The sequence below is a fragment of the Chiloscyllium punctatum genome, chromosome 36, assembly GCF_047496795.1.
Source record: "Chiloscyllium punctatum isolate Juve2018m chromosome 36, sChiPun1.3, whole genome shotgun sequence".
NCBI classification, from domain to species: Eukaryota; Metazoa; Chordata; class Chondrichthyes; order Orectolobiformes; family Hemiscylliidae; genus Chiloscyllium; species Chiloscyllium punctatum.
In genome coordinates, this window is record NC_092774.1 from 27,665,927 (window position 1) to 27,693,240 (window position 27,314).

The 27,314-nt window shown below is 46.1% G+C and overlaps 1 protein-coding gene and 1 non-coding gene across 2 annotated transcripts in view; both read left to right on the forward strand.

The window, feature by feature from the left end:
* LOC140460300 (uncharacterized) overlaps positions 1-27,314 on the forward strand; it is a 749,266-nt gene that overhangs the window by 599,449 nt on the left and 122,503 nt on the right. The gene's annotated exons all lie outside the window — the stretch shown is intronic.
* Positions 22,548-22,619, forward strand: trnae-uuc (transfer RNA glutamic acid (anticodon UUC)). The gene has a single exon. It is a non-coding gene; the product is annotated as a tRNA-Glu (tRNA).

Genomic DNA, 27,314 nt, shown 5'->3' on the forward strand with positions numbered 1-27,314 from the left:
GAATTTAGAACGCCCAATCCACTCTAGCCTGCACATCTTTGGAACATGGGAGAAAACCCGAGCACCCAGAGGAAACCGACGTGGACAGGGGGTGGGGGAGGGGTAGGAAAGTGCAAAATCCACACAGTCTCTGTGAGGGTGGGATTGAACCCAGGTCCCTGGCGCTGCGAGGAATCCCCTCTCCAGCTCTTGGCTTCTCCCCAATCCTGGTGACACTCCAATCAGTTTGAGGAATTCAATCTGCTTCCATAGAGTTTCCACGGGGCAGGTGTCGTTGTTACTCGGCAGATTCCAACGATCCAATGAAGGGCTCGTCTATAGCGAGAATACTGGTCCACATTTCGCTGAAAAATTAAAGTTCTCTGCGCAATTAGAAACCTTGCGCACTCCCACGCAGGCTGCGTGTATTCACGGGGATTCTCAATGCATGTTGATATTTGAAATCATTTCCTGCAGACAAACACTGGATTCAAACACTGCTGATATTCAGGCCCTGACTACATTTCTTGTCCCTGGCTGAAAAGCAAATCCTCCTCTTCTAATACCTTGCGAAAACAGATCACTGCTATCAGCGCAGGGCAGAAAATAGGATGAAAGAAGTTTGGTTTGCACAGAACAGCCTTCTCTATCTTCTACCCGAAATCTCTGTCTCTCAATTCCTCCACCTTTCAATGGATTCCAACCCAAATTCATCCTTCCATCCTCCTGCCTTTCCCCAGCTCCCCTCTCCTGAAAGTGCTGACCCTCTGTTCAGTTTCTCAGCCACATCTCGCCATCCTTAGCATATAGCCCACATCTTTATTTAGTTTTTAAAACAGAAAGGCAGTGGTTTGCTGATGCCAGGATGTGAGGGTGACTGCACTCACACAGTGTTCCAGACTCGTCTCTTGTGTCATTCAGAAAAGTCTGCATTGCATATGTGCAGAGAAGGGTATGCTGGGAGTGGGTGGGATGCATTCACCAGCTCCCCATTGAAACATCCCCATAGCATCCCCTGTCCATTCTCTCTCTCTACCCTAACCTACCAGTCCCTTCTCTCCCTCTCCCACACATGCCACTCTTCCCACCCCGTCCATTCTATCTCTGCACCCTCTGCCCTCTGTCCAGTCCCTCATCCACCCTCTGTCCCCATCTATTCCCTTTATCGCTCCACTCTCTGCCTTCCCCAATCCAGTCCCTTCCCTTACACTCATTTTCTCTCACCTCCCACACGCTGCCCCCATCCATTCCTTTTCTCCCCCACCTTCTCCCGCCATTCGTTGTTGCTCTCTTTCTCTACCCCGTCCATTCTCTCCCCAACCATTGACCCCGTCCATTCTCTCCCCACCCATATCCCCGTCCATTATCTCCCCACCCATTGACACCTGTCCATTCTCTTCCCACCGACTGTCCCGTGTCCATTCTGTCCTGATCCACTGCCCCCGTCCATTCTCTCCCCACCCGCTGCCCCCGTCCATTATCTCCCCACCCATTGACACCTGTCCATTCTCTCCCCACCCACTGCCCCGTCCATTCTCTCTCCCCACACTCTGCAACCAATTTCTTTCACTTCACACTTTGCAACTCCGCATTCTCTCTCTCCTCCCCAATCCTCTTCACCACATTCTCTCACTCTGCTCCCATCCTGTGTCCCCCCATGCGTTTTCTACCCCCGATGCTCTGCTCTCCTGCCCATTTTCTCTCTTTCTCTTCCCCCAGTCTCTGCGCCCCCCCCCCCGTCCAATGTCACTCTGAGTATCCTCCCCCGTCCTTTCTCGTGCATCAAACCCTCTTTGATCGCTGTATCAAGCCCTTCTAATGATAGAGAGAGAATGGATGGTGATGGCGACCTGGGGTGGGGGCGGGGAAGGGAAGCAAAGAAGGTTAACTGGAGATTTCCTGGGGCTGTTGGTCATGATGGGAGAAGAAGCGGTGGGAATGGGCAGATTAATGATCAGAAGAACCAATTGCCACTGACCAGAGTCAGTTACCAGAGGACAGGGATTGAAGTTCTTGAATGAAAAGCAGCACTTGTGCCTAATAAACACAGAGAATACTGCAGAAAGCCAACAGGTCGAGCAGCATCTGTGGAAAGGGAAACAGAGCTGACGTTGTGAGTCTGATACGTTGTTTGTTCAGACCCGAGTTTCCAACATGGCAATCAATTCCCAGACATGAGAAAACGGGACTTTATTGAGACGGGTTTTGTGAAGTTTGAGCGATAATGAAACCAACAGGAAGTCATTTAAAATCGCCAGCGAAGAAAGCATAGCCAGCAGGTTACCACCCTGGGCGGGGGAGCCCCAAAGGATCTCTACGCCAACACCTTAAGTGTTCGGCCACAACTACACGCCTAAAGTTGTGGTCTAAACTTTCTCATGGAATAGTTCTAACAGGAAAGGTGAGTATTGGGATTGTCCTGTCCGCGCAATAGCCCCAACGTTTCCTGTTCCCCTGGATTTGATCAGGACAGAGGAGGCTGATGGGAGATCGAATTGAACTAAACACATTGATGAGAGATAGAGTCGCTGGAAAGGATCCATTCCCATGCGTAGAGAGATTAATAATCAGGGCCGAAAATAAGGAGCCACTTCAAGAAATTTGGGGTTCATTCAGCAAAGCTAATGTATGACTGTTCACAGAAAATTGTGATGAAAGTCTCTCGAGTTATTTTGATGAGAAGTGTTGATGATGCTAATACAATCGATAGGATGAACGTAGATTGGTAAATGTATTTGGTGACAGTTCTGTTCTAGCCCTGTGAGCGAAACCTGGATCTGTAGGAGTAGAAGGGACATTAACAACATCGATCTGAAATTGGACACGTGACAAGAAACAGAGCCATCATGAACAGTTGGCTTTTGAACTGGAGAAGGTTTCTCGTGAAATTAGCTTGAGGCTTGAGGTATGCAAGGTCAAGATAATTTAGGTAAAACACGGAAACGCTATCCTCATTAGCAGACAGTGAAAGGATTACAAGACACAAATTAAACATTTTCGACAAGTGATACAGGGGACTGGGAAGATAAGTATTACAAACTGTGAACAGCAAAGTTCTGGAGCACAACACTTACATTCAAAGACCGAAAACATCCAGGTCCTGATTAATCAGATTGCATTGTGGTGCTTTTTTGCAAAACATCCACTTGCAATGTCCTACAAAAGAGTGACAAAACCCATCCCTGTCAGCCCAGGATAGAAAATCCGAAGGGATGAACGTTTGCTGATTTTCTGAAGATTCACAGAGCTTAGACTGGGTTTTTGTGATTGTTTCTTTTCCACTCCCAGGAGCCGCAGTGATTGAAGCGTTGAGTTGGGGAGAATAAAATGTGCCCGTGAGCAGCATGTGGGGCTATTTCAGCTTCCCCTCATCTGACTGCGCTGTGAGTTGACTCCGATGTTCTCAGGGACATTTACTGACGCGAGACAGTGAAAGGATTCTCATTCCCGCAGATCGGGAATTCAAACCGTATGCCGGCTTCAGGACAATGAGAAGATTAATTGGGGTGTGTGAAGAAGCTGTGAGCTGCATTTCAAACAAGTAGTTGGAGCCACTCGCTGCCACATATCCCCAATTCTCACTTTCAGATTTGCAAAGGTCAATAAAATAAAGGAAGTAACCAGTTGAGCACGTTTAGAAAGTAGATGACTGACTTTTATGGGTGACTCGCTTGGGCCTTTGCCAACGCTGCTCGCAGGTTTCGTGATCAGGCCATTATCTCCCTCAGTTTTGCTGAGCCTGTGCTCGGGTCATTGGGAGATTCGGACCGGGTTACAGTCGACCCCGACTTAAGTTGCATTGTTGCTTTTCACTGGCAGCAGAAGATTGGAGATTATACGACCAGAACATTACTGCTTTTCTATTTTTTCTTGTGTCGTTCCATCTGGGACTGAGGAAAGCGAATCATTATCGGGAAACCAAGAACATTACGTTTCTAAAGATTCAAATGCAGGAATTCAATCAGTTATCTGTTCTGTGACTGTGTTTGTCCGAATATTGGTATAAGATGCCTGGGTGTGTCTGTATTCGATATTTCAAGAACAAATAACTGGAGAATATTTTCTTGCAGGTTGTGTCCCAATAACAGGCCGGAAATGTGCAACAAGGAAACGGTTAAGATTATAGGAACATAGGAATATGAGTACGCCATTTAGCCCCTCAAGTGTGTTCCAACGTTCAAAGAAATCATGGCTGATCAGAGGCCTAACTCCATTTATCTGTCTTTGGCCCATGTCCCTTAATACCTTTCCTGAACAAAAAAAATGTTTCGGATGTAAAGCTGACAAATGATCATGTACCCACTGCCGTTTATGTAGGATATTTCCAAACATCTGACAAACTCAATGTGTAGAAGTGCTTCTGGACATGTCCCCTGAAAAGTCTGGACCTAATTCTATAATTTTGCTCCATTTCGACTTACAACTATTTTGGTGAACAGCCGGACTTCCTGACTAAATGCATCAAAGAGTCTGAGATGTAAAAAAAAAACAGTAAGATCACGAAACCGGAGTGTTAGCGAATTCCAGCTTCAAACTACAATTACTGAAATAGCAATTGTCCTTTATCAGTGTGACTTTACCAAAATAAAGGCGGGGACATTCATTGTAAACAGTCTGACCACAGACACTGCAGACACACCCATGTCACAGAAACCACCCCTGTGTGGGGATACAAACAGAGTGGTATGGCAGCCTGTCTGCAATTTCGTTCGTTTCACTTGCATTGTCACTTTTGTCTCGCTTTAGAAACATGAACTGACTGAGCGGAATACAGTCTTTCTCAGCCGTAATCATACGGCGCTTTTATAGCACTATCAATACTTTAAGTATTGGTCGAGTAATTCGGGAACGTGGTAAGAAGCCGATGGCTCTCACCGTGTTCAAACTTTACCAAATGTCTGAAGAAATCATTAGCCAACATCGGGAAAAAGTGCTTCCAGACAGACCTGAGGAATTTCGGTTTGATAGGCCTTGAACTTCAGTGGAAGGAAGGGAAGCCCCGATGCAGGGCTGCCTGACCCTCTTTAAAAAACTGTCACCAGAAATTCCAGCCGCAACACGACGTCATAGGACATGCCCAGTGATGGCCTGCAGCTATTGTGACGCAATAATGATACTGGCCCCAGAAACATGAATATGTATTCGGCATGGGTCACGTGGTACTGAATTCAAAAAAATACTTTTCAGAACATCTGCTTCTCATTCTGTCTCCCAGGACCCGGGCGGGTCTCCACTGTCGGAGAATTACACCATTCTGTTTTGAAATTTGGCTCGAACACCCTAGTGGCCAGGGACAAGCATTACCCTCCTCAACAAAGGGAACAGAGATCAGAAGAACACCACCCTGAACTCCACAAGTGTGTAACCTCAGCTTTCTACATTGGGCCAGTATATCATTGTGATGATATTTAGTTCACATCTTCAAATATTTGTTGGGGTAGCAGGTGAGGAGGGAAAGCTGCAAAAAATGCCACGCGGCAGCATTTCCAGACAAGTTTTCAGCTTTTCATCTGGTGTGTGACATACACGTTCGAGATTGAAATCAAAAGATCTTCACTACTCTCGTGAAATATGCTGTTGCGAAGATGTATCGCTGTTGTGCAAATATTAACGTTGTCTAAATTCCAACATTCTACTTTTCGAACTGTGATTTCGCTCAGAATTACATAATTTCAAGAATCACCATGTTCAAACGTAAACAGAGTGCCCACAGAAAGCATTAGCCATCCCAATGCTTCCCGATGCAGGGCCGCCTGACCCTCAGGGAGGTTTCTTTGATAAACTGTGTCCAAGCATTCCGGCTGCACGTCATCGGACATGCACGATGATGGCATGCAGCTATTGTGACACAATAATGATGCAGGCCCCGGGAACATGAATATGAATTAGCCGTGGGTCACGTGGTAGTGAATCATTCAAACGAATGTTATTCCATGTCCAGGGATTTATTTGAGGGATCAGGTAAATGGGCAAGACTTACACCTGGGGTTCACTCTTCCTTCACTCCCATCACCCGACCATAGCCCCATGTCACTTTGTCCTGCAACAGCCGAAATTGGAACACCTGCCCGTTTCCCTCACCTTCCTCAGTATTCAAGGGCCCGAACATACCTTCGACGTGAAGCAACAGTTTACCTGCACATTCTACAGCCAAGACTACAGCATTCTCTGCTCACAATGTGGTCTCGTCAACATTGGAGAAACTAAGCGGATGACTGCTTCACAGAACATCTAGGTTCTGCCCGCAAAAAGGCCCTGAGCTACCAGTTGCCTGCCACTTCAGCAGACCACCCTGTTCCCTGTCCAGCATCTCTGTCTCAGGCTTGTTGCAGTGTTCCAGCAGAACAATTTTATACTTGGGGACACTACAGTCGTCCTCAATATTGAATTCAATAATTTTAGAGCCTGAACTTCCCTACATCTTAGCCCCCTACCACGCACACAAGGCCTTGTTGTCACGTAGTCTGCCATTACACACCACCTATTCTTAGCCCTTAACATTTCCTTTAACAGCTATTCACCCTCCCAGACAGATCGCTCTCAACTCCTTTGTCTGTCCAACCAATCTTGTCTCACTTTGGGCTCTATCCCTATCTTCAATTTACTCCGCCACCTTCCTCCCACCCTCCCATCTGCACAGTAACTGACATTTTCCTAATCATCATCAGCTCTGTGGAAGGGTCACCGGATTCTTCTTCACAGAAGCTGCCAGACCTGCTGAGCTTTTCCAGCAACTACTGTTTTTGGTTCTGAAATACAGCATCCGCAGTTTTTATTCAGAAAGAGTTGCAAATTGGTTCGAGAGACAGAGTGAGAGAGTGAGTGAGACAGAACAGCCATGAACCGTTGTCCTCCGTTCTCAATCATAACGTAAAATCATTGCAGTACGATCACTTCCCTCAACCCCGCGTCGTGTGGGCTTGTGACGCAACGGGAGCGCGTCTACCTGCTGCTTACAAGATTGCGCATTCAAATCACATCAGGCTCAGTGGGGCACAATATCTGCTGCTTCAAATCAAGAAGTTAGATCTCACGCTGCTGGTGTTGAGGCTGTGTAAACATAACCTTTGGATAAATTACCACCTTCTGTTGGTCCAACTGTCAGTTCACTCAGAATCACAGAATGTGTCACAGTCCACCTTTGCTCTGCTGCTTCTCCAAAATGAGCAATGTCCCTTTATTCGTATCGTAATCTTGCCTTCTCCCTGTATATCTCTGCATTGTTACTTTGACCATGACCACCCCGAAATCCCTTCTGTGTCCATTGAATCTGCCTCTCTGTCACTGTCAGGCAGCCTTTCCTGATCCCAGCCACTCCCTCTGCGAAAACGTTCTACTTAATATCCGTTCTCCCCGTGTCTGCGTGGGTTTCCTCCGGGCGCTCCGGTTTCCTCCCACAGTCCAAAGATGTGCAGGTCAGGTGAATTGGCCATGCTAAATTGCCTGTAGTGTTAGGTAAGGGGTAAATGTAGGGGTATGGGTGGGTTGCGCTTTGGCGGGTCAGTCTGGACTTGTTGGGCTGAAGGGCCTGTTTCCACACTGTAATGTAATGTAATCTAATCTTAATATCACTTTTCCTACTCTTCCCAATGACTTTTAGTCTCTGCCTATTCGCTTTCGATCCTTTCAGGCGTGGGAGCATTTTCACCAAAGCGGGAATCATACGCCTAGACCACCATACCATGCACGATGGGCCCTCTCACCTCCCGAAGCAGCTGGGACTTGCTCACTGTGGAATACATTCTACATTCCTCGAGGAATTATATGCAGCGAGAGTTTCCAGAACATCTGCTTCTCATTCCGTCTCCCAGGACCCGGGATATCTCCATTGGTGGATAATTACACCATTCTGTTTCTGAATTGTTCTGTCACACCTGAGCGGACAGGTACAAGCATTATCCTCTACAACAAAGGGAACAGAGAACAGGAGAGCACTGCATGTGCATCACCTCAACTTCCTATGTTGGGCCAGTATATCAGTGTGAGACATTTAGTTCGCATCTTCAAAGGCAAGAAACAGAACATTGCACCAGTGTAGGGGAAAGCTGCTAAAGGAAACATCGAGAGGAGAGTCGAGGATGGCTTCGACCCATCGACTCCAAGATTAGTTGTGAATTTCACTGTTTGTTAATTTTCCCAGATGCACTCCGATGTCCAGCGATACACGAATTCAAACAGCAAAGGCGGTAACTGTGCAGGTTCTCTCTCCCTCTCTCTGTCTCCTGCACTGTCCTCGCCATGTGCTTCCTTTGTCTGCTCTTCTCCCTTTTAAAACAGCTGTTGTTTTGTCTTTTTTTTCCAAAGTTCCAAAACAATGCAACAGCATATAAAATAGGAATTGCTCCTTCTGGAATTCGAGGAAATCACCTCCAACACCTAAAATACCTCAAAAAAAGAGCAGCTGTTACAGCCAGAAATTGTTCCCATTCTCCATCTTGGATTACCCAGAATCCGGTTCCCCATGGGAGACTGATTAGCAAGGTTAGATCTCATGGAATACAGGGAGAACTAGCCATTTGGATACAGAACTGTTTCAAAGGTAGAAGACAGAGGGTGGTGGTGGAAGCTTATTTTTCAGACTGGAGGCCTGTGACCAGTGGAGTGCCACAAGGATCGGTGCTGGGCCCTCTACTTTTTGTCATTTAAATAAATGATTTGGATGCGAGCATAAGAGGTAGAGTTCGTAAGTTTGCAGATGACACCAAAATTAGAGGTGTAGTGGACAGCGAAGGGGGTTACCTCAGATTACAACAGGATCTGGACCAGATGCGTCAATGGGCTGAGGAGTGGCAGGTGGAGTTTAATTCAGATAAATGCGAGGTGCTGCATTTTTGGAAAGCAAATCTTAGCAGGACTTATACACTTAATGGTAAGGTCCTAGGGAGTGTTGCTGAACAAAGAGACCTTGGAGTGCAGGTTCATAGCTCCTTGAAAGTGGAGTCACAGGTCGATAGGATAGTGAAGAAGGCGTTTGGTATGCTTTCCTTTATTGGTCAGAGTACTGAGTACAGCAGTTGGGAAGTCATGTTGCGACTGTGCAGGGCATTGGTAAAGCCACTGTTGGAATATTGTATGCAATTCTGGTCTCCTTCCTATCGGAAAGATGTTGTGAAACTTGAAAGTGTTCAGAAAAGATTTACAAGGATGTTGCCAGGGTTGGAGAATCTAAGCTATAGGGAGAAGATGAACAGGCTGGGGCTGTTTTCCCTGGAGCGTCGGAGGCTGAGGGGTGACCTTATAGAGGTTTACAAAATTATGAGGGGCATAGATAGGAATAGACAATCTTTTCCCTGGGGTTGGGGAGTCCAGAACTAGAGGGCAAAGGTTGAGGGTGAGAGGGGAAGGACATAAAAGAGACCTAAGGGGCACCTTTTACACACAGGGGGTGGTACGTGTATGGAATGAGCTGCCAGAGGATGTGGTGGAGGCTGGTACAATTGCAACATTTAAGAGGCATTTGGATTGGTATGTGAATAGGAAGGGTTTGGAGGGATTTGGACCGGGTGCTGGCAGGTGGGACTGGATTGAGTTGGGATATCTGGTCGGCATGGACGATTTGGACCAAAAGGTCTGTTTCCATGCTGTACATCACTATGACTCTATGACTTCTGGGTTATGGGCCCAGCACGCTCCCGCTATGCCACTCTGTTATGCTACATGGCAGTTTTTCCAGAGAAGTATTCAGCTTTTCATCTGGACTGTAGCATGCACGTTCGAGATTGATGTCAAAAGATCTTCGCTGTTGTCGTGTAATATGTTGTTGCGCAGACATATCGACGTTGTGCAAATTTAACTTTGTCTAAATTCCCACATTCTGCTTTTCGAACTGTGATTTCGCTCAGAATCACACAATTTCAAAAATCACCATGTTCAAACGTAAACACAGTGCCCACAGAAAGAATTAGCCAACATCCAGAAGAAATTCTTCCAAACGTACCTGGGGAATTTCGGTTTGATGAGTTTCGAAAGTTAAGTAGAAGGACGGGAAGTTTGTCTCGAGGTTGTTTAATGTGGAGATGTGTCCCACATGTAAACTGATAGTGGTTGGCCATCCCATGTTTCCAGATGCAGGGCTGCCTGACCCACAGGGAGGTTTTTTTGATAAACTCTCCCGAAGACTTCCACCCGCTTCATGACGTCATGGCATACGAGAGTGGGAAGGCAGAATTGCGGGAGATGGATCGGACCCGGTTGAAACGAAGTGCAGACTGGGTGACTGCTTCACAGAGCATCCATATTCTGTTCGCCAGAAAGATGGATTGTTATTCCCAATCGGTGATAACAAGTAGACAACAATTACATCAGGCAGCATTTGCTTTGCAATATCGTGCTCATAGATTTCACTTCCAGTTGAGCAAAGATCACTCAACTCCGGATCTCTTTATGTTGCTGGTACAAACATGGGGCAACCAGCTGAATTCCAGAGCTCTGAGCGATTACCTCTACATTTACGTTCTATTTGACAGACTACTTTCTCAAGGAATCATAAACCTCGAGTCGATGGTCATCAAAAAATATTTTTATCTCTGCCATAGTGGGTATTTACAAATATCAAGCCTTCTGACCTGAGTAGATCACAACAAGGTGACTTTATTTAAGCTTGATCCACATATGTGTGGAAGAATTCTGTAAGTCTAGCTTGGAGACGCTCTGCCATTTTCAGTGCAGACTGCATATTAGTGCACCTTCTGTCTCAATAGTTACATGCAATATTGGTGTAAAATAAAGTTTTTGTTCAAAGTTTGGGAGAAGATTTGTAGCTCGGGTGCTCGTTGTTGTGGTTCTGTTCGCCGAGCTGGGAATTTCTGGTGCAGACGTTTCGTCCCCTGTCCAGGTGACATCCTCAGCGCTTGGGAGCCTCCTGTGAAGCGCTTCTGTGATGTTTCCTCCAGCATTTATAGTGATTTGTATCTGCCACTTCCGGTTGTCAGTTCCAGCTGTCCGATGCAGTGGCCAGTATATTGGGTCCAGGTCGATGTGTTTGTTGATAGAATCTGTGGATGAGTGCCATGCCTCTAGGCATTCCCTGGCTGTTCTCTGGCTTGTCCTATAATAGTAGTATTGTCCCAGTCGAACAATGTTGCTTGCCATCTGTGTGTGTGGCTACTAAGGATAGCTGGTAGTGTCGTTTCGTGACTAGTTGGTGTTCATGCATACGGATCGTTAGCTGTCTTCCTGTTTTTTTTCTATGTAGTGTTTTGTGCAGTCCTTGCATGGGAATTTGTACACTATGTTGGTTTTGCTCATGCTGGATATCGGGTCCTTTGTCCTGGTGAGTTGTTGTCTGAGAATGGCTGTTGGTTTGTGTGCTGCTTTGAGCCCTAGTGGTCGTAGTAGTCTGGCTGTCAGTTCAGAAATGTTCTTGATGTATGGTAATGTGGCTAGTCCTTTGGGTTGTGGCATGTCCTCATTCCGTTGTCTTTCCCTTAGGCATCTGTTGATGAACTTGTGGGGGTATCCGTTATTGGCGAATACATTGTAGAGGTGTTCTTCTTCCTCTTTTTGCAGTTCTGAGGTCCTGCAGTGTGTTGTGGCCCTTTTGAACAGTGTCTTGATGCAATTCTTTGTGTTTGTTGGGGTGCTTGCTTTCGTAGTTCAGGACTTGGTCTGTGTGTGTGGTTTTCTTGTATGCCTTTGTGGTGAATTCTCCGTTTGGTGTACTCTGTACCATCACGTCTAGGAATGGGAGATGGTTGGATGACACCTTTGTAATCATTCAAAACACAGAAATAGAAAACACACACCGGATCATCAACGCCACACTCACAGGAATCAGATTCACTGGAGAGGAAGAAAAGGACTTTTATGCATTTCAAGACCTCCTCCTCTGTAATGTGGACCTTTTCCAACATGTCACCATCTATTTCCCCACATTCTATCTCTTCTATGCCCTTCTCCACGTTAAACACTGATGCATCTCCTCCATCTACTGCAGCTCCACACAAAAGCCGCCTTGCTGAAATTTGAGGAGACCTTTTCTCTCCCTTTTTACTTTTTGTCCTTAATGTATTTCTAAAAATCCTTTGGATTCTCCTTAACACTATTTGTCAAAGCTATCTCATGTCACCTCTTTTCCCTCATTTCTCTCTTAAGTATGCTCGTACTGCCTTCATACTCTCAGGATTCACTCGATCTCTCTATCTATACCTGACATATGCTTCCTTGTTTTTCTAAACCAAAATCTCAAATTCTCTAGTCATCCAGCATTCCCTACACCTTTCACCCTAACTGGAATATACTGTGTCTGGACTCTTGTTATCTCATACCTGAAGGCTTCCCATTTTCCAGCAACCTGCGAACATCTGCCCCCAATCAGCTTTTGAAAGATCTTGCCTAAAACCTGAATCTTCCTCCAATTTAGAACAACTTTTAGATCTGATATATTATTTTCAATCACTATTTTAATGTTAATAGAATTATGGTTGTTGGTCCTTAGGTTTTGCACGCTCTCCAGTAGGGACATACACTGTGATTTTGAAAATTTCATTATACTCACTTAACAAATTCCTCTATTTGGCAGATAGGTAAATGGGCAGGAGTTATGCCTTGGGTCCACTCTTCCTTCATTCCCATCAACCCGACGCTCCATTCCCACCCCAATAGTCTAACAGCACTTTCCTCTGCAACTCTGTGACACCAGCCCATTTCCCTGCTCCCTCCTCGCTATCCAAGGGGCCAAACTTACCTTCCAGGTGAAGCAGCAATTTACCTGCACCATCCGTAACCCAGTCTACTGCATTTGCTGCTCACAATATGGACTCATCTACATTGGGGAAAACGAAGCATAAACTGGGTGACTGCTTCGCAGAACATCTTCGTTCTGCCCGCAAAAAAGACCCTGAGCTTCCAGCTGCCTGCCAATTCCACACCCCACCCTGTTCCCTGGCCAACATCTCTGTCTCAGGTTTGCTGTATTGTCCCAGCGAAGCTCAGTACCAGCAGAACGAAGAGCACCGAATATTACACTTGGGGACCATACATCCCTCCGCTCCCAATATCGAATTCAATAATTCTAGGGCCTGAACTCCATAGTATCCTCGTCCCTGCCACACAGACCAAGGTTTGTTATCACATAGTCTGTCACTCCACACTACTTAGCCACGAACAGTCTCAATTAACAGTTATTCATCCTCCCACGCAGATCGCTATCAACTCCTTTTTCTGTCCAACAGTTCTTCCTTCGCTTTGGGCTCTGTCCTGATCTTCCCTTCCTCCCACAATATCTCCTGCATATAAACCGACATTTTCCCAATCACCATCTGTTCTGTGGAAGGGTCACCGGCAACTCCTGTTTTTTGTTTCTGATTTACAGCATCCGCAATTCTTTCAGATTTTTATTGAAAGAGAGTTGGAAATTATTTGGAGAGACAGAAAGAGAGGGGAGAGAGACAGACCAGACATGAACTGTTGATCTCCGTTGTTACTCATAACATAAAATCATTGTCGTGTGATTACTTCCCGAAAGCATGGATAAAGGCATTAGGCCTCTCGTGAGCTTGGAGCGCACCGATCGCGTGTCTGACTCCAAATTGGGAGGTTGCGTGTTCAAATCACGTCAGGCGCACTAAAGACCTCTTCTTACATTTCAAATTAAGAAAGGAGTACGTTCACTCCCTATATCTGTTGAGTCAAATCTTCTTTCTGGAAACTTTCGATCACACGTAAATCTTTGCTGTTCGTTTGATTTGTGAACACTATGTCAGGGAGGTGGTGTGCCCATTGTTTGGGTAAATGCTCAGCTCCCCGCAATGTGAGAAGTAAAACACAAACTGTTCATCACGGGATTTAAACACAGCCGGTTCGTTCAGTTGGTGACTGCGCAGTGTGAATAACATACCGATATTTTTACAACATAATCTAGAGATTACCAGCTTTGTCTTTCAATCTATCAGGAGGTCCCAGCTCGTTCTGTCATAGCAGAGTGACAGCGAGTTCAGATAGAAATGGTTCCCACCAACAGCAAATTCTTTCCTCTCACTTGTCACAGTTAAAATTATCTTTATTCAACAGAAGGAGTGGAAACTACCATCTGACGGCCCCTCACAACATTAACGGTGAGCCTGAATTGTATAAACGGTGTGAGTAAAATCCAGTGGCGGACACTGATTTGGTTCAATCGATTTTTTTACCACGCGTAATTCACCGAGAGGATGCTGCTGTGTGAAACAGCGTGGGGAATTACTGCAGGGCCTCCTGCACATGGGACACACCGTAACTGATGTGTTTCACCTTCACCAGTTTATTCCTATCTCGGAGAAGAGAGGTTTGATGATTCGGATCATAGCAGCCCGACAGAGAACAGGAGAAGAGCACTCAGACCTTCACAAGCTTGTCACCACAGCTGGGTCATCGTGGCCCGTGTATCAGTATGGGATAGTAATCTACATCTACTGACTGGAAGCACAGCAAATTGGAGTGCTGGTGGGACTATCACACAGGAGAAAACGGCTTCGACCTATCAACTGGAGTGGCTCCCAATGCGCAACTCCGCTCACCTCAACTGAATAACTGTAAACAAATTACTCCGTGATTCAAAGGAATACTCCGTTTTGAATCTGCATTGTGTCATGTACCTTGGAGAATGATGTCAAAACACCTTCATTGCTGTGATGGAGTATCCTGTTGGGCAGAATATATCCGTTGTCAAATTTCCTACGTTTTCTTGGTCCAACTCCGATTTCACTCAGAATCACAAAATGTGTGACAGCGCAGACTGAGGCCATGCAGCCCACCTTAGCTCTGCTGGTTCAACACAATATGTAAATAAGTGTCTCATTGTGTCTCCTTCTCCCTGTAAATCTGCACATTGTTACATTGAACATGCCCACCGAATTCTCTTTTGTGTCCATTGAATCTGCCTCTTTGTCACTGTCAGACAGTGACTTACTGACCCCACTCCCTGTGCGAAAATGGTCTTCCTAATGTCACTTTTACTTATTTTCCTGATGACTTTAAGTCTCTGCCTAATCGCTCTCGATCCTTTCAGGCCTGGGAGCATTTTCACTGCATTATTTCCTCTGTCTAAAACCCTCATGACGTGGAAAAATTCAATCAGACCAGCTTTCAGTCCTCTGTTCACCAAAGAGAGCTGCCCCAAACTTTCCAATCTCCCTTCATTGCTGACATTCCTCAGGACGGCTCCACTCACGTTAACCTGTTCAGCGCCGTCTGCAATTACTTCACTTCCCCGCTTCCTGAAGTATCACCCTCAGAATTGAGCGTAATACAGGTGGAGGATTCATTCAGACTCGGATTGCGCGGGCGAAAAATCTGCAATACTTGTTCTCACTTTCAACACGTGTTTCCCTTCGCCGTGTTCACTGCAATGGCATCTCTGCACGTCCCGAATTCAGGCAGTCCGATCTTATTTAACGAAGAGGCTTTTTGTGAAAATTGATCGGGCATTTTTGCTCAGGTCGATTTAAGGAATGATGGCTCGCCTGGATTTGGAACCCGGGAACTCTCACACGTCTGCATTCGTTGGAAGACCCAAAGCTAGAATCATATCCCAGACTAACGAGCCATCAGCCATGGGTGCAGCCACCTCCTGAAGCAGCTGAGACTTGCTCAGTACGAAACACATTGTGCATTGCTCCCAGAAACGCAAGCAGCGAAGAGTTTCAAGAAAATCCGCTTCTCAATCTGTCTCCCTGCTCCCAGGACGCTACTCTTTGTCCCGTCCCTAGAAACCGGGCTCTCTCCACTGGTGGATAATTGAACCATTTCGTTTCTACTTGCAAACTGTGCTGGTGGAAGGCAGAGCCCATTCACTCTTCTGCTCTCTCTTTCTCTCACTATTACGTGAGGTAGGATAAGTCAGTTACAGTCATGCATAGGAAATGGGTAACTTTGAACTTGTTCCAAAAGTATTGTTAACGGAGAGATAGAAAGATGCTGCGCTGTCAGGACAGAGAGAAATGGACACCGGAGACTCATCCCTCAGGTAAATTGATATGAGTGCATTTTTGTGCAGCCTGCTTGGTGTTCAGAATTTGTCTCGACACAGCAATCCTTCAAAGAGTCTTTTGTTGCACGGGCGTTGGTTTCTTTACTGCAGGAAATGGACTAAAACAGCAAGTCATGTGTTTCAATTTCACCGGTTCATTGCCATCTGAGAGAAGAAGTTTCACACGAGATCAGGACACACCGACAGAGAACAGGACAAGACAACTCAGAGCTCCACAAGGGTGCCAGCACAACTGTGTAAATTTGATTTGTGTATCGATGTGATATATTGAGCTCAGATACCCGAAGTTTTGGGAAGCAGATGACAAGGCAAGGAACAGAACAGAGCGCCGTTATACGGGAAAGCTGCTAAAGACGACATTGAGTGAATAGGAGAAAATGGTTTTGCTTCTGGGTTATGATCCCAGCATGCACCCGCTGTGCCATTCTCCTGCATTGCAGTTGTCATGTGCTGTGGTGCAGACATATTGTCGATGTGCAAGTATAAACTCAGAGAGCAATGTACACTCGAGACTCTGAGCCAGCTGAAGCTTTCTCAGTGTGAAATACTTTCCACTTTGCTCCAAGAATTGCAAGCAGCAAAGCGTTTCCAGAACATCTACTTGTCATTCTGTCCCCGAGACGCTGATGTTTGACTCATCCCCAGGAACTGGATTCTCCACTGGCGGATAATTAAGCCAATTTGTTTCTACTTGCACGCTTTTCTGGAGGGAGGGAAGAGTCCATTCGCTCTTTTGCTCTCTATCTCCCAATCCCTTCGGGTGAGAGGTATCACTTACACTAATGCGTGGGAAGTGAGTAACATTGAGTATGAATTTCCTCCAAACGTCTGTTATCGGAGAGATAGAAAGATGCTGTGCTGGCGGGGCAGAGAGTAATGGACACCGAGGACTCTTCCCTCAAGTAAATTCATATGAGCACATTTTTGTGCAGCCTGCTTGGTGTTCAGAATTCGTCTTCACGCAGCAATCTTACGGAAAGTCTACTGCAAAATGGGCATCGCTTACATCGCTGCAACCGCGCAGCAGTTAACATCTGAGCCCCAAGTGTCCCAGATGAAGAGAATCCGAGTGAAACCTTCACTCACTGAGAGTCATCCCCATGGCCCTGAGCTGAGGCGTTCCAACACGGAAGGGACGATTAAAAATGAACCAGTTTTGCTCCCTCAGCCTCTCTGTCCCAGAGACAGGCAGTGGAACGGCATAAACACGTAGCATCATTCTCCCGCCGATAGAGTAAGTTCATCCCATCGAGTCCACGGCGACTCTCTGACACTTGTCTCTCTCTGAGGTGATTCACAATCAGTGATATCTGTCCGAATACTAAGGGACTGTGTCTGAATGGTGATACAGTTTCTGACATGCAGATTGTCTTGTCATTCACGTCCGAACCGGCGAGGCGAATGACGGCAGAGAAGGCACGAAACCACAAGGTATGCGTCTCAGCTCATTGGCATCTCAGAGAAGTGGGTTTGCAATTCAGTTCATAGGAAACCTACGAAGAACAGGAGAAGACCACTCAGACCTCAAAAAGCACGTTACTTGAATGGTGTGAGGTTCGCGAGTGTTTCGGTACCATATGGGACATTCAGACACTCAGGAAGTAGGTGCAAAGGCAAGATACAGAGCAGAGTACAGCACCATTACAAAAGGAAGCTGCTCAAGGAGACATCGAGCAACAGCAGAGGATGGTTTCAATCCATCGACGGCTGTGTTATGGGTCCAGCACGTTCCCGTTTTACACAGGTCCCTTCAGCCTTTCGTCTGGTGCGTGGCATGCACGTTCGAGACTGATGTCAAAGATCTCCACTGCTGTCGTGTAATATGCTGTTTCACAGACGTATGGAAACTGTGTAAATATAAACTTTTTTTTCCACATTCTGTTGGTCGAACTGTGATTTCACTCTGAATCACAGCATGTGTCAAAATGCAGACGGAGGCCATGCGGCCCACCTTCGCTCTGCTGGTTCGACGTTGGTCTCTATTCGTATCATTCTCTTGCCTTCTCTGTGTAAATCTGCACATTGTTACTTTAAACATGACCACCGAATTCCCGTTTTGCGTCGATTGAATCTGTCTCTTTGTCAATGTCAGATCGGGATTTGCTGACCCGAACCATTCCCTGTACGAAAGCGTTCTTCCTAATGTCACTTTTGGTTCTTTTCCCCTAATGACTTTAAAACACTGCCAAATCGTTGCCGATCCTTTCAGGCGTGGGAGCATTTTAACTGCATTACTTTCTCTGTCTAGACTTCGCATGACTTGGAAAGCTTCATTCAGGCCAGATTTCAAACTTCTGTTCTCCGAGGAGAGCTGTCCTAATTTTCCAATCTGGCTTCACTGCTGACATTCCTTAAACACGGGACCACTGACGTCAACGCTATATTCCATCCATTCACTTGCTTGCTTCCTGCCCAATTCGTTCTCCAACGGAGTTTAGCGAAGATGATTTTTGAGAAAATGAATCAGGCACTCGTGCACAAATCAGGAAACGCGGGCTCGTTTAGGATTTCAACCTGGGATGTCTCGCAGTGGAAAATGCAAAACGATAACCATACGCCTAGTCCAAGAAGCCGCACACGCTGCAAGTTGCCACTGCCGCTCCACGTCTTCAACCAGCTGAGTCTTGCTCAGTGTGAAATACATTTGACATTGCTCTGAGAATTGCAAGCGGCAAAGAGTTTCCAGAACAGCTGCTTCTCATTCTGTCTCCCTGCTGCTGTTTGTCCCGGCCCCAGGAACAGAGCCCTCTCGACTGGCAGAAAGTTGAACCATTTTGTTTCTAAACTTGTCTCTGACACCGGATTGCCCAGTGACAAGCATTGCCCTCCTCAACATAGGGTACAGAGAACAACAGAAGACCACTTCGACCTCCACGAGGGTGTCATCTCAACTGTGCACATTGGGCCAGTATATCAATGTGAAATATTTATGTCGAAGTTTTTTTGGGAAAGAGATGAGAAGGCGAGGTGCAGAACAGTGCGCCGTCTTCCGGGAAAGCTGCAAAAACGACATTGACTGAATAGGGGAGATGGTTTCCCCTCTGGGTGATGCTCCAATCACGCACCCGCAGACATATCACCGTCGTGCAAATATAAACTCAGTCTAAATTCCCACATTCTGTTTTTTCGAACTGTGATTTCTCCAAAAGCACAAAATTTCAACACTCGCAAAATTCAAACTTTAACAAAGTGCTCATAGATATATTTAGCGAACACCTGGAAGAAATTTGAGAGCTCTTGAACTTTAAGTGGAACGAAGGGAAGCTTGCCTCGAGGCTGTGTAATGTGGAGATGTGTTCCCCATGTTAACTGATAGTGGTTGACCATCTCAGTGCTTCCCGATGCAGGGTTGCCCTGACCCACAGGACAGTTTGATAAACTGTCCCGGGGGATTCCAACCGTACCGTGACGTCATAGGGCGAGACCCCGCTGATGGCCTGCAGCTGCTGTGACACAATAATGAGGCTGGCCCCGGAACATGAATACGAATTAGTTCGTGAGTCACATGGCACTGAATCATTCGATGGAACGTTCTTTCAACTTTACGGATTTATATATGAGAGGAGGGAAATGGGCAGGGCTTACACCTCGGGTCAACTCTTCCTTCACTTGCAACACCCCACACCCACCTCCCATTGTCCCAAGACACTTTCCCCTGCAATCACCGAATGTGTAACACCTGCCCATTTACCTGCTCCCTCCTGAATATTCAAGGACTCGAACATAACGTCCAGGTAAAGCAGCACTTTACCTGCACATTGGCCACAAACTAGTCTACTGCATTCGTTGCTCACAGTGTGGTTTCCCCAACGTAGCATGAAGCATAAACTGGGTGACTGCTTCGCAGAACAGCTGGGTTCTGCCCGCAAAAAAAGGCCTTGCGCTTCTGATTGCCTGTCACTTTAACACGCCACCCTGTTCCCTGGCCAACATCTCTGTCTCAGGCATGCAGCAGTGTTCCAGCAAAGCTAAGCTCCTGGTGGAAGACCAACGCCTCAGTTTCCACTTGGAGATCCTATAGCTCTCCGTCTGCAACATCGAGTTCAATATTATTTGGACCCGAACTGCCCCATGCCCTTGACCCCTACCTCACCCACACGAGGCCTTGTTATCACATAGTCTGCTGTTACACACGACTTATTGTTAGCCAGGAACAGTCTCTATTGACAGTTAGTCCCCCTCCTACACAGATCGCTATTCACTCCTTTGTCCCTCCAATGTTCTCCCTCTGACCTTGCAGCAAAGAGACCAATGTGGACTGATATCCCTGAGCCAGCTGTTTGTCCCATCTCCAGGAACAGGGCCCTCTCCACTGGTGGATAATTAAACTATTTTATTGTTGCGCTGACGTGAGGAGACTGTGTAAATATAAACTTTTTCTAAATACCCACCTTGCGTTGGTCGAACTGTGAGTTCACTCTGAATCACAACACGTGTCACAGCGCATTTGGAGGCCCACCTTAGCTCTGCTGGTTCTTCACAGCAAGTAAATGAGAGTCTCTATTCGTATCATTCTCTTGCCTTCTCCCTGTAAATCTACACATTGTTACTTTGAACATGACCACCGAATTCCCTTTTGTGTTCTTGAATCTGCCTCCTTGTCACGGTCAGACAGGGATTTACGGATCCGAACCACTCCCTGTGCGAAAATGTTCTTCCTAATGTTACTTATTTTCCAAATGCCTTGAAATCTCTGCCAATTTTTTGGGAAATTGAAAGGATTCTCATTCCTGAACATGAGGCTGAATTGATTTAATTTCTAACATAAAGGACTGCGGATGCTGAGAATCTGAGACAGAAAGAGGAACTGCTGGAGAAACTCGGCAGGTTTGGCAGTGCCTGTGGGAGAAAACAGAATTCTGAAATATTGTCTCTGATTCTCTTTCCACCGATGGTGCCTGACCTGCTGAGTTGCTCCTGCAATTTCTGTTTTTGTTTTTAACTGTAAGTTCATTTCATCTTTCGGGATGAAACAACCAGACTCGGCATGTGCAGATATTTAACCCTTTTGAAACCAGTGAAGTGATTGGATTCAAACAAACTCTGCAATGATTCACTTTTTCTCAGCTCCAGAGGCAGAGAGACCTGGGAAATGAATCTGTCAGTGTGGTTCTTTATTCGTGGGTCGAGTGGTTAATACGATGGATTTGAGATTGATTGCGGTTTCCCCACGAGGTTGTGAATCTTGCCGACTCGAGTTGAGAAATGTCGTCAAAAAAAAAGAAGACTGTTCCCCGGTTTCTTCTTTAAGATTCAAATCAGTGGAGGGGTCGGAAATCTGCAACCCACTGCCTGTCAGGGTGGAACAAGCAGATACCCACAGAGCTGCTTTTGAGGCGATGAGCCAAGTATTTGGAAATGAGACTAGAACAGTGAGGGGCGTGAAGTCGTGATCGAAGTTAAGCAGGCACTTGAGGAGAAAGGTGTTTTATTTGCCAGTGAAAGATACTGCTTCACAAAGTTGGGACTATGGAAGAGAAGCAGTGGTGGTGATTATCTTTGGCTGTTCCTCTTGTGAATGTTCCCATTGCTGCGCATGTCCGTGTTAACGTCTGAACTCTGCAGCATGGTGGCGTTAGATACGCACAGGGCCAGGGGCGCAATGGATGATGCATCTGACTCGACTGACCTGTTTGAAATGCAGCTCAAAGCTTCTTCACACACCCCAATTAATCTTTCTCATTGTCCTGAAGCCGGCATACGGTTTGAATTCCCGATCTGCGGGAATGAGAATCTTTTCACTGTCTCGCGTCAGTAAATGTCCCTGAGAACATCAGAGTCAAGTCACAGCGCTGTCAGAGGAGAGGAAGCTGAAATAGCCCCACACGCTGCTCATGCGCACATTTCCCTTTCCCCAACTCACCGCCCCAAACACTGCGGCTCCTGGGAGTGGAAAGGGAACAAACACCAAAACCCAGTCTCAGCTTTGTAAATCTTCAGGAAATAAGAAAACTGTTCATCCCTTCGGGTCTTCCATCCTGGGCTGACAGCGTTGATTTTAAATGGCTGTCCAGTCAGTGTCGATTCGTTTTAGCTGAAAAAATCTTCCTTATCTTATCCCAGCATTTCTTGCCACAGAGAACTGTGCGGCAGAGTTCAAGTATATATTTCCTTGTATGGTATTTTGTAAATAACATTCGTTCGCTGGTTGTTTGTATCGTGTATTTCAAGTTCATTAGCCGCTGTTTAAGTGTGTTGGTAAGTTTGTGGGCGACCATGATGCTGAGAGGGTTACGTTTTCTGGACATCATTTCCCAGATGTCTTTACTGTAAAATAATGTGCTAGGGTTTCTGTAGACGTTGTGTCTGCTTGTGTCAGTTTGTTGATGTGCAGAGTTGGAGGGGGGATTGATATTTTGGGCCATAGGGCGAAGGGGTTGTTTGGTGCGGGTGTCCTGGAGATGTTCCCTCAAGCGCTGTGACTTGACTCTGCGAGGAGTCTCCAGTGTCCCCAATGGAGAGGAGACCGCATCGGGAGCAATGGATACAAGAAATGACAATGTTGGATGCACAGGTGAAAGCCTGCGAACTTCCGCGGCCCAGGTTCGATTTCCGGCCAGCAACGTAATTTTCAGTAGAGCTGAGAGCTTTTGCCCGTGTCTCCCTGGTGGTCTAGTGGTTAGGATTCGGCGCTTTCACCGCTGCGGCCCGGGTTCGATTCCCGGTGAGGGAAGCCATTTTCTCGGAGTTTATAGGCTACCCGTTCTTCTTAAATATGCTGTTCAGTTTTTTTATTTATCTTCGTCGTTCCTGGGCGCTGCAGTGTGTAGTGGCTCGTTGAAATAGTGTCCTGATTCAGATTTGTTTGTATGTGTAGGGATGATTGCTTCTGTAGTTAAGTTCTTGCATCGCGTGCATTGTTTTCCTGTAGAGGCTGTTTTGAATTTACCATTGACTGTTCGCTCTCCTGTGACATCTCGAAATGGCACTTTGTTGTTGTTCTCCTCTTTTGTGAATTTTTATGCCAGTAAGGATATTGTTGATGGTGTTGTCGGTTTCTTCAAATTTGTTTCATTTTTTGATGACAAAAGTGTCATCGCTGTAGCGGACCCAAAGTTTGGGTTGGATCGTTGGAAGGGCTGTTTGTTCGAGTCTTTGCATTATTGCTTCTGCTAGGAATCCTGATACTGGTGGTTTCATGGGTGTTCCTATGATTTGTTTGTAGGGCTTGTTACTGAATATGAAGTGGGTGGTAAGGCACAGTTCCACGAGGTTGACAGTGTTATCTTTGCTGATGAAGTTGGTGCTGTGTTTGTGTCTTTGTTTCTTCCAATAGTGTCTTCAGTTTTCTTTGGCCACGTTGATGTTAATGGATGTGAACAGGGCTGTTATGTCAAAGGACATCATTATTCCATCCTCTTCTATCTTAGTGTCTTTGATGTTCAGGAATTCTTGGATGGAGTAAATGGAGTGGCGTGAATCTTCGACTTGGTGTTTTAGTCTTCAGTGGAGGCCTTTGACTAGTCTGCATATTGGTGTTCCAAGTAGTGAGACTATGGCCTGAGGGGAGGCTCCTGGTTTGAAGAGGAGGAGAACGACAAAAAAGTGACATTCCTAGATGTCACAGTAGAGCGAACAGTCAATGGGGAATTTCAAACGAGCGTCGACAGAAAAACAACACACACAAACCAAGTACTGAATTACAGAAGCAATCATCCCAACACCCACAACGAAGCTGCATCAGGACATTATTTCAAAGAGCCACTACACACTGCAGCACAGAGAAACTACGAAGAGCAGAAGAGAAATACGTATATAGTGTTTTTAATGAGAATGGGTACCCAATAAACCCAGTTTGCTGATTTCTCATTGATGCTTCCAAGCTGACTCTCAAAAATTCGGTTTTTCCCTCCATTCTTTCCTGTTTGTTTTTTGTAGGTTTTGAAAGCTTTCCCAATCCTCTGACTGAGTATTAGAGTTGGGAAGTTATGTTGTGGCTGGACAGGACATTGGTAAGACCACTTTTGGAATATTGTGTGCAATTCTGGTCTCCATCCTATCAGAAGGATGTTGTGAAATTTAAAAGGGTTCTGAAGCACCAATGGGTCCACAGAGGAGAAGAGGCCCTTCTGCTGTCCTGAGTGCAGCAAGGGCTTTGCTCTTTCCTCCGACCTGCTGGTCCATTGGTGTGTCCACATGGGGGAGAGGTCGTTCAGTTGCCCTAAGTGTAGGAAGGACTTCAGCAGTTTCTCAGCCCTGCTGAGGCACGAGTCCATTCACACCAGGGAGAAGCCGTTCTCCTGCCACGAGTGCGGGAAGGCCTTCAGCAATTCCTCCGCCCTGCTGAGGTAACAGTGTGTCCACACTGAGGAGAGGCCCTTCAGCTGGCCTGAGTGTGGGAAGAGGTTCATGTTTTCTTGCAACTTGCGGAAGCACGAGCGCAGGCACTGCTACTCATTCAGCCAGGGACTGCACATTGCCAATTAAATTATCCAAAAATACCTAAGCCCGCAAGACCATCGGAGCAGAAGTTAGGCCATTCGGCCTGTCGAGTCCACTCTGCCATTCGTTAGTGACAAAAGCAGTGCAGATGAGATTAGCTACAGTGTGAAAACAGGCTATTTGTCCGAAAAGTCCACACCAACCCACCGAAGAGTAACCTACCCAGTCCCATTTCCCTCTGACTAATGTACCTAACTCTATGGGCAGTTAAGCATGGCCAATCCACAAGGCCTGCACATATTTGGTTTATGGCAGAAAACAAGATCACCCAGAGAATACCCACGCAGACACTGGGAGAATGTGCAAACTCCTCACAGACATCCACCCAAGGCTGGAATCAAACCTGGGTCCCTGGCGCTGTGAGGCTGCAGTGGTAGCCAATGAGCCACGACATATTGTAACCAGAAGCTGCAAGCAGGAGGTTGGGAGAATACAACAAGCCAGGCAGCACCAGGATGTGGAGTAGTCAGCGGTTTGGGTATTAACCCTTCTTCAGGACTGAAACGTTGACTTCTCTGTGAGAAACGATTTATTGGAATTTTGCTGGGGGTTGGAGGGCTTGAGCTCCAGGGAGAGGCTGAATAGGCTGGAGCTGTTTTCACTGGAGCATCGGAGGCAGAGGAGTGACCTAATAGAGGTTACAATATCATGAGGGGCATGGAAAGGGTAATAGACAAGGTATTTTCCCTGGGCTGGGGGAGTCCAGAACTAGAGGGCAGAGGTTTAGGGTGAGAGGCGAAATATATTAAAAGGACAACTTCTTCATGCAGAGGGTGGTACATATATGAAATGAGCTGCCAGAGTATATGGGCCAGGTGTTGTCAAATGGGAGTAATTAATTTAGGATATCAGGTCAGCATGGACAAGTTGGACTGAAGGGTCTGTTTCCATGCTGTACGTGTCTCTGACGACTGGTCCTGATGTAATTTTGAAATAGAGTCCAAGTAACTTTGAATAGTTCAATCTTGTGGCGCTCATCTCCTGAAGAGTTTCAGATGAATCCCTCTGAGAGATACTGTTTAAACATGCTGAGTTGGACAAAGTATCCCATCAAGTTCAACACAAACCCAGAGTTGAAAAAGTCAGAAGTCAGAACACCAAGGGAACCAAAACTGATCACAATATTCCAGGTGCAACCTCATCAACGTCCTGTATAACGACAACATAACTTGCCAACATCTATACTCAATTCCCTAATTGGTGAAGGCCTGAGTGCTGAAACCTTGCTTCACTGCCTTGTGTACCAATGTTGTCAGAGATATAAGACCTACATTAAACTGATCCACAATCCAGCTGCTGGGAGCCCAAAAGCAGAGTAGTGCTGCCTGAGTGTGCTGGGTAGATAACCCAGAGGTCGATGGGTCAAAACTATGTGATGCTATTGCTCAATGTCTCCTCATTTCCTCTCCCCCACCTTGTCCCAGATCCAACTTTCCAATTCGACACCAACCTCTTGACCTGTCATACCTGTCCACCTTGCTTCTCACCTATTTACTCCACCCTCATCTCTGACCTATCACCATCAATTCCTACCTCCATCTACCTATTGCACTCCCAGCTACCTTCCCTCCAGCCCCACTTCCTTCCCATTTAGCTCTCAGCCCCCTTGGGCCATCCTTTATTCCTGATGAAGAACTTAAGCTCTAAACCCAGACTGTGATGAAGCAACATCCTCAACAAACAGGAAAGAGCTCCCAAGTCAGATTTCATCCCCACTTCTGTTTCCCAGTTCCTTCAGAAATAAGAATTGTCTTTTTCTTCCACTAGAAAGTGGACTTCCACTTTGCACTGTCTGAAGTGTTATGCCACACCACTACTTCAGCCAACTTTTCAGAATTCTTTCAACCTGTTTTTCTAACAATTCTGGAGGTGACCAAAAGCAAACATTTCACTCCTCCTCAATGCCCAATTTCTCCTCCTATGAGCCATTTTGTCATGTTGTCTATGTTACAAGCAGCCGAGTGCACTTGGTTTCTCAATTGAAATTTGGCCATTGAAGTGAACAGTATTAATATTATTGTTGGCTTGCTGTGTTTGCACTAACTGTAATTATCCAGCGATACGGTGTCTTTTGTTCCACCAAAACTGGAAACAATGATCTGTGTTTATATTGCAGTCGGATGTCGAAAATAATCCCAGCGATCTTCACGTTATTCTAGTTTCCTGAGGCCATAACAGCATTGCGTGGCATTTTGATGTGACTAAAACTTGGATGGAAAGAATATAGATTGATGAGAAGTCAAAATGTCAGAGTGTCCGGCCACAATCGATCTGTCCGTCTTGATTATATGAGTGGCGGCTCTTCAAGAGCAACTTCCACTCCATCACGTCAACCAGCAAGAGGAGATAAGTGTGAACACAACATTCCAACTGTGACATATACGCATTGCTTCGATGTAATTGATCAAAATCCTGGAACTCGCTCCTGAGCCTATATTCTCGACCACATCATATTTGTGAAGCAATTTAAGAGGCAGCTCACCATCACTTTTTCAAGGACAGTTTGGGAAGACTTACTGGCAGAGCCAATGATATTCACATGATATTGGAGACGCTCTGATCATATGGATAGATGATTGGCTAACCAATGATATAGTAGGCATAAGGGTTATGTTCAGGATCTCAAATTGTAACGAGCAATGTGCCACAGGGTTCAGTGCTGGGGGCAAAATTATTGACAATATGGATATGAATTACTTGGATAAGTAAAGTGAATGTACTATTGCCAAGACTGCAGTAGAGACAGTTGATTGGAATGCAGGTTATGAGGATGACATGGAGAGGGATATCGACAGGTTAAGCAAATGAGCAAAACCTTGGCCGATGGAATGGAATGTGGGGAAATGAGGTTGTGCACTTTGCCAGGAGGAAAAGTGCTGAATGTTAAATGGAAAAATCTGCTGAATAGGAGGATGTCCAAGCTCGC